Source organism: Macaca nemestrina, chromosome 7 (assembly GCF_043159975.1).
Source record: "Macaca nemestrina isolate mMacNem1 chromosome 7, mMacNem.hap1, whole genome shotgun sequence".
In the NCBI taxonomy this organism is placed as follows: Eukaryota; Metazoa; Chordata; class Mammalia; order Primates; family Cercopithecidae; genus Macaca; species Macaca nemestrina.
The window spans coordinates 155,870,131-155,882,154 of NC_092131.1; the positions used below are offsets into that span (position 1 = coordinate 155,870,131).

Here is a 12,024-nt window from a genome sequence, read left to right on the forward strand (position 1 = left end):
TAAATTTTTAAAGTACACTGGAAAAAAATGTAAAGAAATAATTATTTGGCTGTCTTTTGTGGAATGTTCTATAATTTTTAATTATGTCTAATTGGTTGATGGTATTGTTTAAGTCTTCTATATCCTTAATAATTTTCTGCCTACTTGTTCTATCAATCATTGAAAGATGAGTGTTGTAATGTTTTACTGTAATTGTGAACTCGCCAGGTTCTCCTTGTCATGCTATCTGATTGTGTTTCACGCGTTTTCAAGCTTTATTATTAGGTGCACATACATTTAGAATTACTATGTCTACTTGACGAGTTGAACCCATTGTCTATGAAAATTCCTCTTTATCCTCAGTAATATTGTTTTCTCTGAAATCTGTTTTGCCTAGTATTAACATAGCCCCCCAAGATTCCTTTTTATTAAAGTTAGCATGACCTATATTTATCAATCTTTTTTCTTTTAAACCATTTCTGTTTTAATATTTAAAGTTAGCTTCTTTTTTTGAGATGGAGTTTCACTCTTGCTGCCCAAACTGAAGTGCAATGGCACTATCTTGGCTCACTGCAACCTCCATCTCCTGGGTTCCAGCGATTCTCCTGCCTAAGCCTCCCAAGTAGCTGGGATTACAGGCATGCGCCACCACACCCGGCTAATTTTTTGTATTTTTTTTTTTTAGTAGAAACATGGTTTCACCATGTTAGCCAGGCAGGTCTCAAACTCCTGACCTCAGGTGATCTGCCTGCCTCGGCCTCCCAAAGTGCTGGGATTACTTACGAGTGTGAACCACCGCACCCAGCCTAAAGTTAGCTTCTTACTGGTAACATGTATTTGGGTCTTTTTTGTTCAACCTAAAAATCCTTACCTTTTGCTTGGGTTGGGTTGTTTAGGCAATTTATTTAATGTGATTATTGTGATGATGGTGTTTAAATCTACCATCTTGCTATGTTGTTGTTTTGTTTTTTTTCCGTTTGATATTTATTTCCCTTTTTTCTTTTTTTTTTTTTTTTTTTTTTTTTTTTTGCCTTTTTTTGTCTCTGCCTTTTTGGTTTAAAAGCTATAACTGTACTTTTGGTTTTTGTTTGAGTCATTGCTTTAAGGTTTATAATATACAACTTTAACTTATTATAGTCTATTCTCAAGTAATATACCACTTTGCATATAGCAGTGTACTTTCATTTCTCCCTTCCTAGAATTTTGGCTATTGTGGTGTCAAAAAAACAAAATTTCAAAAATTGATTTTTGAAGATCTAATTGATGTTTATTCGCTATTCGTGAACCAGGCAGCATCCACTCTATAAACAGACATAAGCCCCAGTGGGAATGGCAGAACAGTAGATTTTTGTAAGGGACCTTGATCAGGAAGAAGGAAACAATATAGTAGAAAAAGCAGATTGGTTAACATCAAGTTATTTCAGATTACTTTCCTAGTGTGAGTTAAGGCACAGGGGTTCCTAATCATGCTGGTTCAGGTTGCCTGGGGCCCTTTTGATTGGTTGCATGAATCTTCTGCTTTTTAGAAAACTGACCTGTTTTTAAGTTCAATTTGGTTATGTGGTGCCTAGCACCAGTGTCTCCATTCTGGTTTGGTCTGGTCTGTTGGAGCTTGGTGCAGGAGCTCAATCCAAAACAATAGCCTCCCACAAATTTTATTTGTAGTTGAAATACATTTTATTTTTAGATATATTATAAGCAACACAATACAATCCTATTGGTTTGCTTTAGTCAACTACTTAATAAAGATGTTTTAAAATAATTTTTAAAATTTTGTATTTACTCACATATTTAGCATTTCTAGTGCTGTTCACTTCTTAATGTAAATCCAGATTCCATTTGATATCATTTTCCTTCCACCTGGAGAACTTCACTATTTCTTGTAGTGCATACTGACTGGGGATAAATTCTTTTAGTTTTTTTTAATGGATGTAAATCTTTTATTTTATCTTCTTATCTCAAACATATTTTTGCTAGTCATAGAATTCTAATATAATCATTGCCTCCTCCCAATACTTTAAAAACTTTAATCCTTTGTCCCCTGGTTTGCTTTGTTTCTAAGAAGCCTTTCTTTTCACCTGTATTCTTTTATACCCACTATGCCTTTCTTATGTGGCTGCTTTTAAGATTTTCTCTTCATTTTATTTATTTTACACAATTTGATCACGACGTGTCTTCATGTAATTGTATTCAAGGGTCTTGTCCTTGGAGTTTGTTGAACTTCTTGGATCTGTAGACTTACAGTTTTCATCAAATTTGGAAAATTGCAGATTATTATTTCTACTAATTTTTTTCCTTTTACTTCTTTTGGGATTTCAATTATACATAGAGTAAGCTGTCTGAAGTTATCCCACCACTCACCAGCATGCCATTCTGTCTCTCTTTCATTTTTGATACATTCTATCATTATGTTTTCAAAATCACTAACCTAACCTTCTGCTGTGCGTAATCTGATAATCTCAGTATCTTTTTATTTCTAGAAATTGTATTTAGATCTTTTAAAAAACATTTATAGCTCTGCTTAACATGCTAAACCTTTATCCTCTTGACCATTTAAAAGGCTTTACTACTAATTCTATTATGTGTGTCATTTCTGGGTCTGTTTTATTAATTTTTTCTTCGTTATGAATTGTAATTTCTTATTTGTATTCCTGTTAATTTTTAATTAAATGACACACATTATGAATTTTACTGAGTACTATATCTTTTAATTCCTATAAATATTCTTAAACTTTATTACAGGATACAGTTAAATTACTTGGAATTATTTATTTTCCTTTCCAATCTTGCCTTTTAAGCTTTGTTTTGCTGTAACTAGAGCTTAAATACTGTGTTCAATGTCTCGAGAATTATGAGATTTTTCTTTCTGACTATGAGGCATGTGAAATATTCCTGACCTTGTGCAAGCTGCAAGGATTTTTTCCCTCTGCTTGTCTGATACAGCTTTGTTCTTGGCCTCAAGTAGTTTCCTCACATACACGTGATGAGCACTACTCAGCTAATGACTGAACAGGTGCCCTCTGCAGATTGATGCGACTCTTTCCAGGTATCTATTTTCTCTTCCTAACCCTGTCTTTTTAAAGTATAACTACTTTGGCTTCCTAGGAATCCCAGCTTCATTTTCTTATTCGGGAACACTGTGGGGTTCTGCGTATATTTTTCTTTCTTAAGTTGCAGCCTGGAAACTCCCTCCAAGAAGTAAGTCGAGGATAATTTTAGGACTGACACTATTTGTTTGTGCTCTCAGTAGCCATTATCCTGGCTGCTTAACATCCAATGCATAAATGTGGTCCCTTTTATTCCACTTTTGCCCAACACATTCCTCTATCTCTTTATTCATAAAGTAAGGGTCAGGCTGTTATAAAATCTATCTCATTTTTTAATGTTCTACAGCCTGGTAATGGATACATCAGAACTTGGCTTGGAGAGATATTTTCCCATCTCACCTTCTTTAGAATCCTATCACTACTCTCTGATATGGACAATTAATCTATTCCCCATCTCATTTAAATAACCAGCCAAAAGCAGTTCTACCTCATAGCCCTGCCGTACTACCTCTACTTTTCTCCCAACATTCTAACATTCCAACAAGAGATTGTCCATGGGGTCCTCTCATATAAGAATTCTAGCACTTTCTCCTCCACCTTGTGTGGGAAACCTTCCTTAGTCCTGGGTAAGCCACCTGGATGATGTGTGATTTCTTTTTAAAGATGTAAAGCAATTAGTTCAACCATTGTGAAAAGCAGTATTATAAAAGCAGTATTATAAAAGCAGAGCTGTCACTCGACCCAGCAATCCCATTACTGAGTATCTACGCAGAAAAATATAAGTCATTATACCATAAAGACAGATGCGCACAGTATGCATTGCAGCACTATTCACAATAGCAAAGACATGGAATCAACCTGCATGGCCATCAGTGATAGACTGGATAAAGAAAATGTGGTACATATATACCACAGAATAGAGCCATAAAAGAGAACAAGATGATGTCTTTTGCAGGAACACGAATGAAGCCGGAGGCTATTATCCTTAGCAAATTAACACAGGAACAGAAAACCAAATACTGCATGTTCTCACTTATAAGTGGGGGCAAAATGATTAGAACTTATGAACACAAAGAAGGAAACAATAGACACTGGGTCTATTTGATGGGGGAGGGTGGGAGGAGGGCGAGAAGCAGAAAAGGTAACTATTTGGTACTGGGTTTAATACTGGAGTGATGAAATAATCTGTAAAACCCCCGTGACACAAGTTACCTGTGTAACAAACCTTCACGTGTACCCTCTAATCTAAAAGTTAAAAAATAAACAGATAAAGTTGTACAGCCAGTGCCAGTAGATTATCCATTGATCTTGGGTGCAGAGCGTTACCAAGGGAAATGTCATCTGTTAACATCTCTCTTACATGAGCTGCTTGGAAAACAGTGAATTGAATGTAAAGAGATTTTTTGCAATTGTGTGAATAGCCTTATTTGATTTATGTAGTGATGTGATTAACAAGTGCTGCTTTACGACTAGGTGGCTACTTTCGTTTTCCTTAGCATTCATTAACATAAAGAGAGGCTGAAACCTAAAGGACAGAATGTCTTTTCACTTCAAGAATGACTTCCAAACAAAATACTTAGATTTTACCCTTGAGTCTTATTTCATGTGATATCATTAAAAAATTAACACCCAGACTTAGAAAAATGTTGTAAACAAAGGAGCTATCTTTTAATTTTTCTATTTTAAAAAGAAGATAAATACAGAAGAAATTAGAGAAAAAGATTAAGGATGAGCAAGCTTCCCTCTAGAGGAGTCATAAGCCTCGCAGGTTGTCATTATGCAGGGTTTCAGAACATTTTGGGGTCCAGGTAATCATGTCATTGCTGGATTTGTACAGTCCACAATTTTCCCAAAAGAGAATGCTTGTCTCCTCATTTGCTTCAACTATTTTCAAATAGGCATATCCTCAGTGCTAATAAAGATACATTTCCGATTTTAGAAGTTCCTATTTGGATTTGAACCTGGATCCTACTGTCCAAGTTTCACCTACACTTAACACTTTTCTTTCTAGGAGAGAAAATGCTATCTGATTTCATGACTTAACTATATGCTCTTTGGAAACAGCTACCTTTCCTCATCTACCTCTTTCTGCTTGCAGTGCCTACTACCAAGTCCTTTGCACATAGCTGAATTATTAGTATCCAAATGATTTTATTATGTCAAGTTGGAAATTACTTGACTTTAGCTTCAATTTTTGCTCATTTTAAATATATGTGTTTGTGTTTTAATAGCAAAGTAGCATGTCTGTGTGTGTGTATATATACGTATGTGTACTCGATAAATAAGCAGATGAAGAGCGTGTCATATATCTTCAATTTGATCCTATAGATTCACTTTCTACCCATCTCCCAAATGTTCTCCACCTGGTAACTGCCTGTTTGGGTTATATTACCAGGTTCCTCCTACGCCCTTCTGGCTTCTATGTGGGTTTGGCTAATGGGGCATATCAGCAGGAGATAGGAGAAAGGTTCCAGGCACCCACATGTGGAAAACTGAGGTAAAAATTGTGTATGTGAGGGAGGAGAGTACGTCCTATGGGTGCTATGAGGAAGAAGAAAACCCTTCACAGATATTCTCTAAAATACCCTACTTCATCACTAGGTATTACTGCAATATGTTGTGAAAATTTCAAAGCTAGTAACAGAGAGACTGTCTGCCTGAAGCCTGCATCAGGATACATGTAAGACAGACCAGTCAAGCAAGGGAAAAGTGATAATTTTCCATCTATTCTGGGTATCCCACCGTGATAAGCTTAAGTTCCAGGAAGGAAACTGAAGGAGTCTCTTTTACCAAGTTTTGTTGGAGGGGTTTAATAAACTTGTTAAAGAAGCACTGTCCAACATTAAATATACTATCCAAAGACTTCCTCAAAACTAATCTATGTGTCATAATTGCATACTGTGGAGACATTTATTTTCATTGTCAATCAATTAAAAAATTTATTTCTTAGGTTACCTTTAGAGATCTCAAAATAAAAAGATTCTTGCGAACTCAACAGAGTATATATAACAACATGGAACAAAAACATTAAGGTCAAGGAAGACCATACAAACAACTCAGAAAAAAAGCTACATGAAAACTACCCTAAATTAATTCAAGTATTCTCTAAGACATATAAAAATATGGGAGAGGAGCAGGGGTAATCAGAAACAGAAGTTTTGTGATGATGGTAACAAGGAGCATAGGTGAAGGTCTTATGAACTGGTGGAGGACCCTTAATCCCTGAGACCCACGAGTCTGGATTAGGGGCAAAAGACGGGCATAGAGATGCCCTGCATCATTTCTTGCTGTGGAAAACCAGAGAAAATCTGGATACCAGATACAAGTATCTGGAGAACCACCACATCAGGAAAAAGACACACACACACGGGAGGAAACAGCCATAGACAATTGTAACTGGGCATTCCCCATGGCTCTCATTTTAGACAGGACCAATTATGACAATCTAGTTTACTCTCTAATAGCAGTGATGAATGCCAACTTGAAATAGTTGTTAATGGCTACCTGGAAGAGGAACTTGATACCAGAAAGCCTGTCCAGGCCAGTGGGAAGAGTGTCATTCTGGATTAGGGACACCTGCCAAGACTAAAAAGCAGGTCTTTGGTGGTGTTTTCCCTTGATAAACATGATATAGTATTTCAATATATTAACTGCCAGGGAAAGGGGAAGGATTTCATTTCAATGTGTGGATATGTCATCACTTTGCTCTTGAAATTCATTCAGATAGAGTTTTTGATAAACCACTCCAAGCAGTGGCTCTTCTACTGCAGTCCCTGTCCCACCAGGAGCTCTCTCTGTGCCCACCTAGTAGGCATCTTCACTCTTACATACTGTTCCTTTCCCAGACTTGTGGTTTTATTTGACACCTAAATGGAATGAAAGAGGTAAAAGGAAGAGAAGGTAACTGCAAGGATGAGAAAGGAAGAAAGAAGGTGTGCAATACACATGTATCTAAGATAAATGCTTTCACATAATATTTCATTTTATTATTTCCACTATATTTATGCAATATTATAGTGTTTTTCAAAAATGGCAAAATTAAAGATGAGATAACTTATCTATCATGCCCAAGATCAATGGGTTGACAAATGAGAGCTCAGGGACTAGAACTCATTTGTTGTGTTATTTCCCCCTATGATTCCACAGCCAACATTTTTTCTCCTTTATTATATTGCCACATTTTTTACATTCAATAGGACCTCCTCCTCCTCCTTTTTCACTCCTCATTTCACCCAAGCTCCACTTTTGCAAATTAAGGTGATGTGAGAAAATGTTGGGCAAGCTTCAGATTGGAAGTAAGACTGATATGGTTTGGCCCTATGCCTCCACCCAAATCTCATCTTGAATTATACTTCCGTAATTCCCATGTGTTGTGGGAGGGACCCAGTGGGAGTTAACTGAATCCTGGGGGCAGTTTCCTGCATAGTGTTCTCGTGGTAGTGAATAAATCTCACAAAATCTGATGGTTTTATAAGGGGTTTCCACTTTTGCTTCTCTCTCATTCTCTCTTGCGTCTGCTATGTAAGAAGTGCCATTTGCCTTCTGCCATGATTGTGAGGCCTCCCCAGCATGTGGAACTGTGAATCCATTAAACCTATTTTTCTTCCCAGTCTCAGGTATGTCTTTATCAGCAGCATGAAAATAGACTAATACAAAGACTTAGCTTGTAATTCAAGGGTGTACTATCTTAGTCCTTTATCCTTTCACCCTGATGGGAACCATTGATGTTCAGATTCCATACAAGTATGTCTGAAGTACTACAAATCAGTATGAAAAGACATTACATTGACATCCAACCAGATTCAATAATTAATAAAAATGGGGGCTCTATTAATAAAGGCAGAACATTTAAAATGGGAAAAAGAGTAAGTTCTACCTTCTTCCCTACAGGTCTGGCCAGGCCTGAGAATGATGTTAAGAATCTCTCTTTAAGATGAAAAGAGACAAATTAGCATCTAGTGAAAAATGACCAGGTGAGTTAAGACTTGGAAGCCATGTTATATATGAGAAAAATAATATTATAATAATAATAAACAGCCTGGGGATTTTTAAGCTATAAGAGAGATGTCATGAAAATTAAAAATAAGTATCTTAAAGTAAAGGGACTAAAGTGGGAGAGGTAATCGACTTGTTATGTTAAACCAAAGGGTATATCATGAAATAATGGGGTGAGGACACAAACATACTAGGGTGTCTGAGAAATTTAAAGATCCTTCCTTAAGTAGAGAGCTCCCTGTCCCCACAGACAGTCAAGTAGAGACAGAACTAACATTCAACCATCCTATTGCAGAAGGGAATTTAAGCATCAGAAGGTAGTTGCACTAGATAACCTGTAGATGTTTCTTTCAACACTGAGCTTCTCGGGTTCTTTACGGTCCTTACTACCTTTATGACATGTTGTTGCAGGAATTCTTCCCAGCATAGGGTTGGAAAAATTGCTTATTTATATCCACTGTCAATTACTTAGGAGCATCCTGCACACAGTACTTGCCCAATAATTGGTTTTTTTTTTAAGTCAAAATGCTAAAGTTCCCCGCATGAGCCGCAAATGTTCTATATAGAATATAGTACATAAACTATAAACTTTCAGGGAAAAAGTCACTTAGTTACATGGCAGCAGAATGAGCTCTCCAGTGGGACTCTCTCCAGCTGAGTTGTGACCACCTGCTAGTCATAGGTGATAATGTGCTGTTATTCACAAAAAGACCGCAAACCCAGTGAGTTTCTCAGCATGCCAAGAACCTGGTAAATTAGTTCTGAATATTGAGGACTTGCATTTCCTTCACTTGCCTATCACTTAAACCTTCTTCTGTCACACTGTAAAACTAGGAGAAAAAATACACTTTCTCCAGTATCTCAGTTCCCACTGGGCTGAGATCAGAGAGAAAAGTGAATAGCAAGGTGAGGGAAAATGATGCTTAAAACAGAAATCTGAATGTAGCAGGAGAAGGAAAAACCAGTTCATCCCAATTTAAACATTTCTTTAACGTGTCATTTCCTTCTTTTTACTTGCAGGCAGTTTTCTGAAGGTGCACAATTAGCTTCCAGGGTAAATGTAAAGCTTGAAGCTGCAGTTCTGCACTGAAGCTACTGTTATTGTGGCATAAATTAAATAAGGGAAAATGGAGATTGATTTGTTTTTCTCCTGGAATAAAACCCCAGTGCTCCTCCAAGGTTGTGTAAAAGGCTGAGGAATCTGTAGTACAAATACTTTAATTAGCTGACAGCATGTGGGATGAATTACATTTCATTTGTTTAAGATGCTTGTATAATAAAGGATTTGTTCCATTTTTTACACTGTAATGGATGGAGGAGGGGGATATCTTAGAAATTTGTTCATTTAAAGCAATAATTGCAACATTGCACTGCAAAGTGGAATATGACATGAAGAACGCTGTTGAGAAAGGGTGTAGGAGCCTTCAGATTCTGCGGATTCTCTGTACCTTTGCCCTTCTGCCTGGTTATGAAGCTCACATCTCACCATCTAACAGCTCGAGAACTTCTGGCCCCACCTTTGGCCCTCGCCATCTTTTGCCGGCAAGAACGTAACAGCCTCTTAATTGGTCTCTCCGCCTTAGGTTTTATGTTTCTACGTCCGTCATCCTTCCTTCACTCTATAGGTAGAGTGTTCCATCAATAATGATAATAAGACTGGGCTCTTCCCTATTTAAAAACTATTCAGTACTACCCTACATGATAAACTCCAGATCTTTCACGTGGACTTGAAATGCTCTATCTGAATCTCCAGCCTCAGCCCATGTCACTCCTTTACTTGCACATTAGGCTTCATTGACACCTAACTACCGGAAATCAGATGAAATCATATTCTTTCTCTCTGAATTTGTCATGCCATCCAACCTCCCTCCATGAGCCCTCCTGCCTCCTGTGTGGACAAGCTGCACTTCAACAATGCCTCCATATGACCCTGTAAGTACTCTACCAAAGTATTTCTACCATGTCATGAAAAGTGTACATTCATGTGTTCACTCCCCATCAGATGGTGAGTTCCTTGAGGACAGTTTTCAATTTATAATCATCTTCGTGTTCCTAGTCGGTAGTACAGAACAGGTGTTTATTAAATGCTTATTCAATGAGTACATGAAAATATATTCCTTCTATTACTTCAACAGGATGACAGTAAAAGTAATGTTTTACCAAATATTCAAGTGAGGCAGGTGTAAACAAGTCACATACTAAAATGTGGCAAATGTTTGCAAGATAAAATGCCACTAAGAATTAAATTGCGGAGTAAGAGACTTGGGTACTAATTATCCAATATAATCACATGTGCTTAACATTTCACTTAATTGTAGCTATCATCCAAAATGCTTCTTTGCCCTACCCAGATGCTGGTTTAGAGAAACTGACCATTTATCTATGAATATTCGAAGAGGAGGAAGGTGCCTTTGCACTACCAGATCTGACTCCAGCTCCTAGCCTCACAAACATCATCAGGCATAGACACAGCCTGGGGATCGTGTCAAAACAGAGATTCTGAGTCCATAGTTCTGGTGCATTATTTGGGACTTTGTGAATCGAGCAAACTCCCTGGTAATGATAGTGTTGATGCTGCTGGTCCTCGGATCTTACTTTCAGTGGCAAGGACTGCAAGCACTTTAACTTCAAGCAGTATAAGGTGGCTTTCAGGGAACTGAACACTAAAGTATCTATTGCTGTGCATGTAACTATACTGAAAGTTTCTTTCATCCTATGTGAGCATCTAAGTGGATTTAAGTTAATTTGTGAACTCATTATTTGATGATCAAGTATTTTTTTAATGATTAAACTAAATTCTAAATATTTCAGGCAGGGATTTTTTCCTCATAAAAACTTCAGAAATTTTCTTCTTGTTATTTTATTTTTATTGTTTTATGTTACATTGTTTTGTATTGTCATTTTTGGCACCAAGCCAAGCTTCCTGACCTGTGAGCCACAGAAGAGGCCTCCCTAGACTTAAAAGTCATATAGACCAACCACCAAAAACCAGTCCTGGCAATGTTTTGAGAAAAGTCATGTTCAATATAGAAACATAAGAGGAAATGACCAAAAAATAATAATATGCAAGACAATTAAAAAATTCAAAAAGATTTTTAAAAAACTTTGAAAAACCTAAACCAGATATAGATCAATCAAAAGAAAAAAAATTATTGAAAAGGTCTAAGAAGTAAGTAAAATCAAATTGTTGTTTAGAAGGTCGGTGCTTTAAGAGAAAAAAATACTCAAAATTAAGTATGTGAGGACAGAGGCCCCCCAAAAATAAAAACAAATTGAGTGAGCTAACCTTCAACTATCTTGTTTTAACTTTTATTTTATGTTCAGGGGTACATGTGCATGTTTGTTACATAGGTAAACTTGTGTTATAGGGGTTTGTTGTACAGATTATTTCATCATCCAGGTATTAAACCATTAGTTATTTTTCTGATCTTCTCCCTTCTCCCACCTTCCACTCTCCAGTAGGCCCCAATTTCTGTATTTCCCCTCTCTGTGTCCATGTGTTCTCATCATTTAGCTTCCACTTGTAAGTGAGAACATGCAGTATTTGGTTTTCTGTTCCTGCAATAGTTCACTTATGATAATGGCCTCCAGCTCAACACACATTCCTGAAAAGGAAATGATCTCATTCTTTTTTATGGCTGCATAATATTCCATGGTGTATATGTACCACATTTTCTTTATCCAGTCTACCATGGATGGGCATTTAGGTTGATTCCATGTCTTTGCTACTATGAATAGTGCTGTAATGAACATATACGTGCCTGTGTCTTTATAATAGAACAATTTATATTCTGTTGGGTATACACTCAGTAATGGGATTGCTGGGTCAAATGGCAGTTCTGTTTTTAGGTCTTTGAGGAAAGGCCACACTGTTTTCCGCAATGGCTGAACTCATTTACACTCCCACCAATAGTGTATAAGAATTCCTTTTTCTCCACCGCCTTGCCAGCACGTTTTATTTTTTATTTTTTATTTTTTGACTGTTTAACAGCCATTTGATTAG

General features: G+C 36.9%; 1 long non-coding RNA gene across 1 annotated transcript in view; it reads left to right on the forward strand.

The window, feature by feature from the left end:
• The window catches only part of LOC105490915 (uncharacterized), a 42,740-nt gene extending 32,011 nt beyond the window's left edge, over positions 1-10,729 (forward strand). The window contains exons 4-5 of the long non-coding RNA XR_011606078.1: positions 7,917-7,999; positions 9,042-10,729. This is a non-coding gene — a long non-coding RNA (uncharacterized lncRNA). The remainder of the gene's footprint in view (positions 1-7,916; positions 8,000-9,041) is intronic.
• Positions 10,730-12,024: the final 1,295 nt, after the last annotated feature.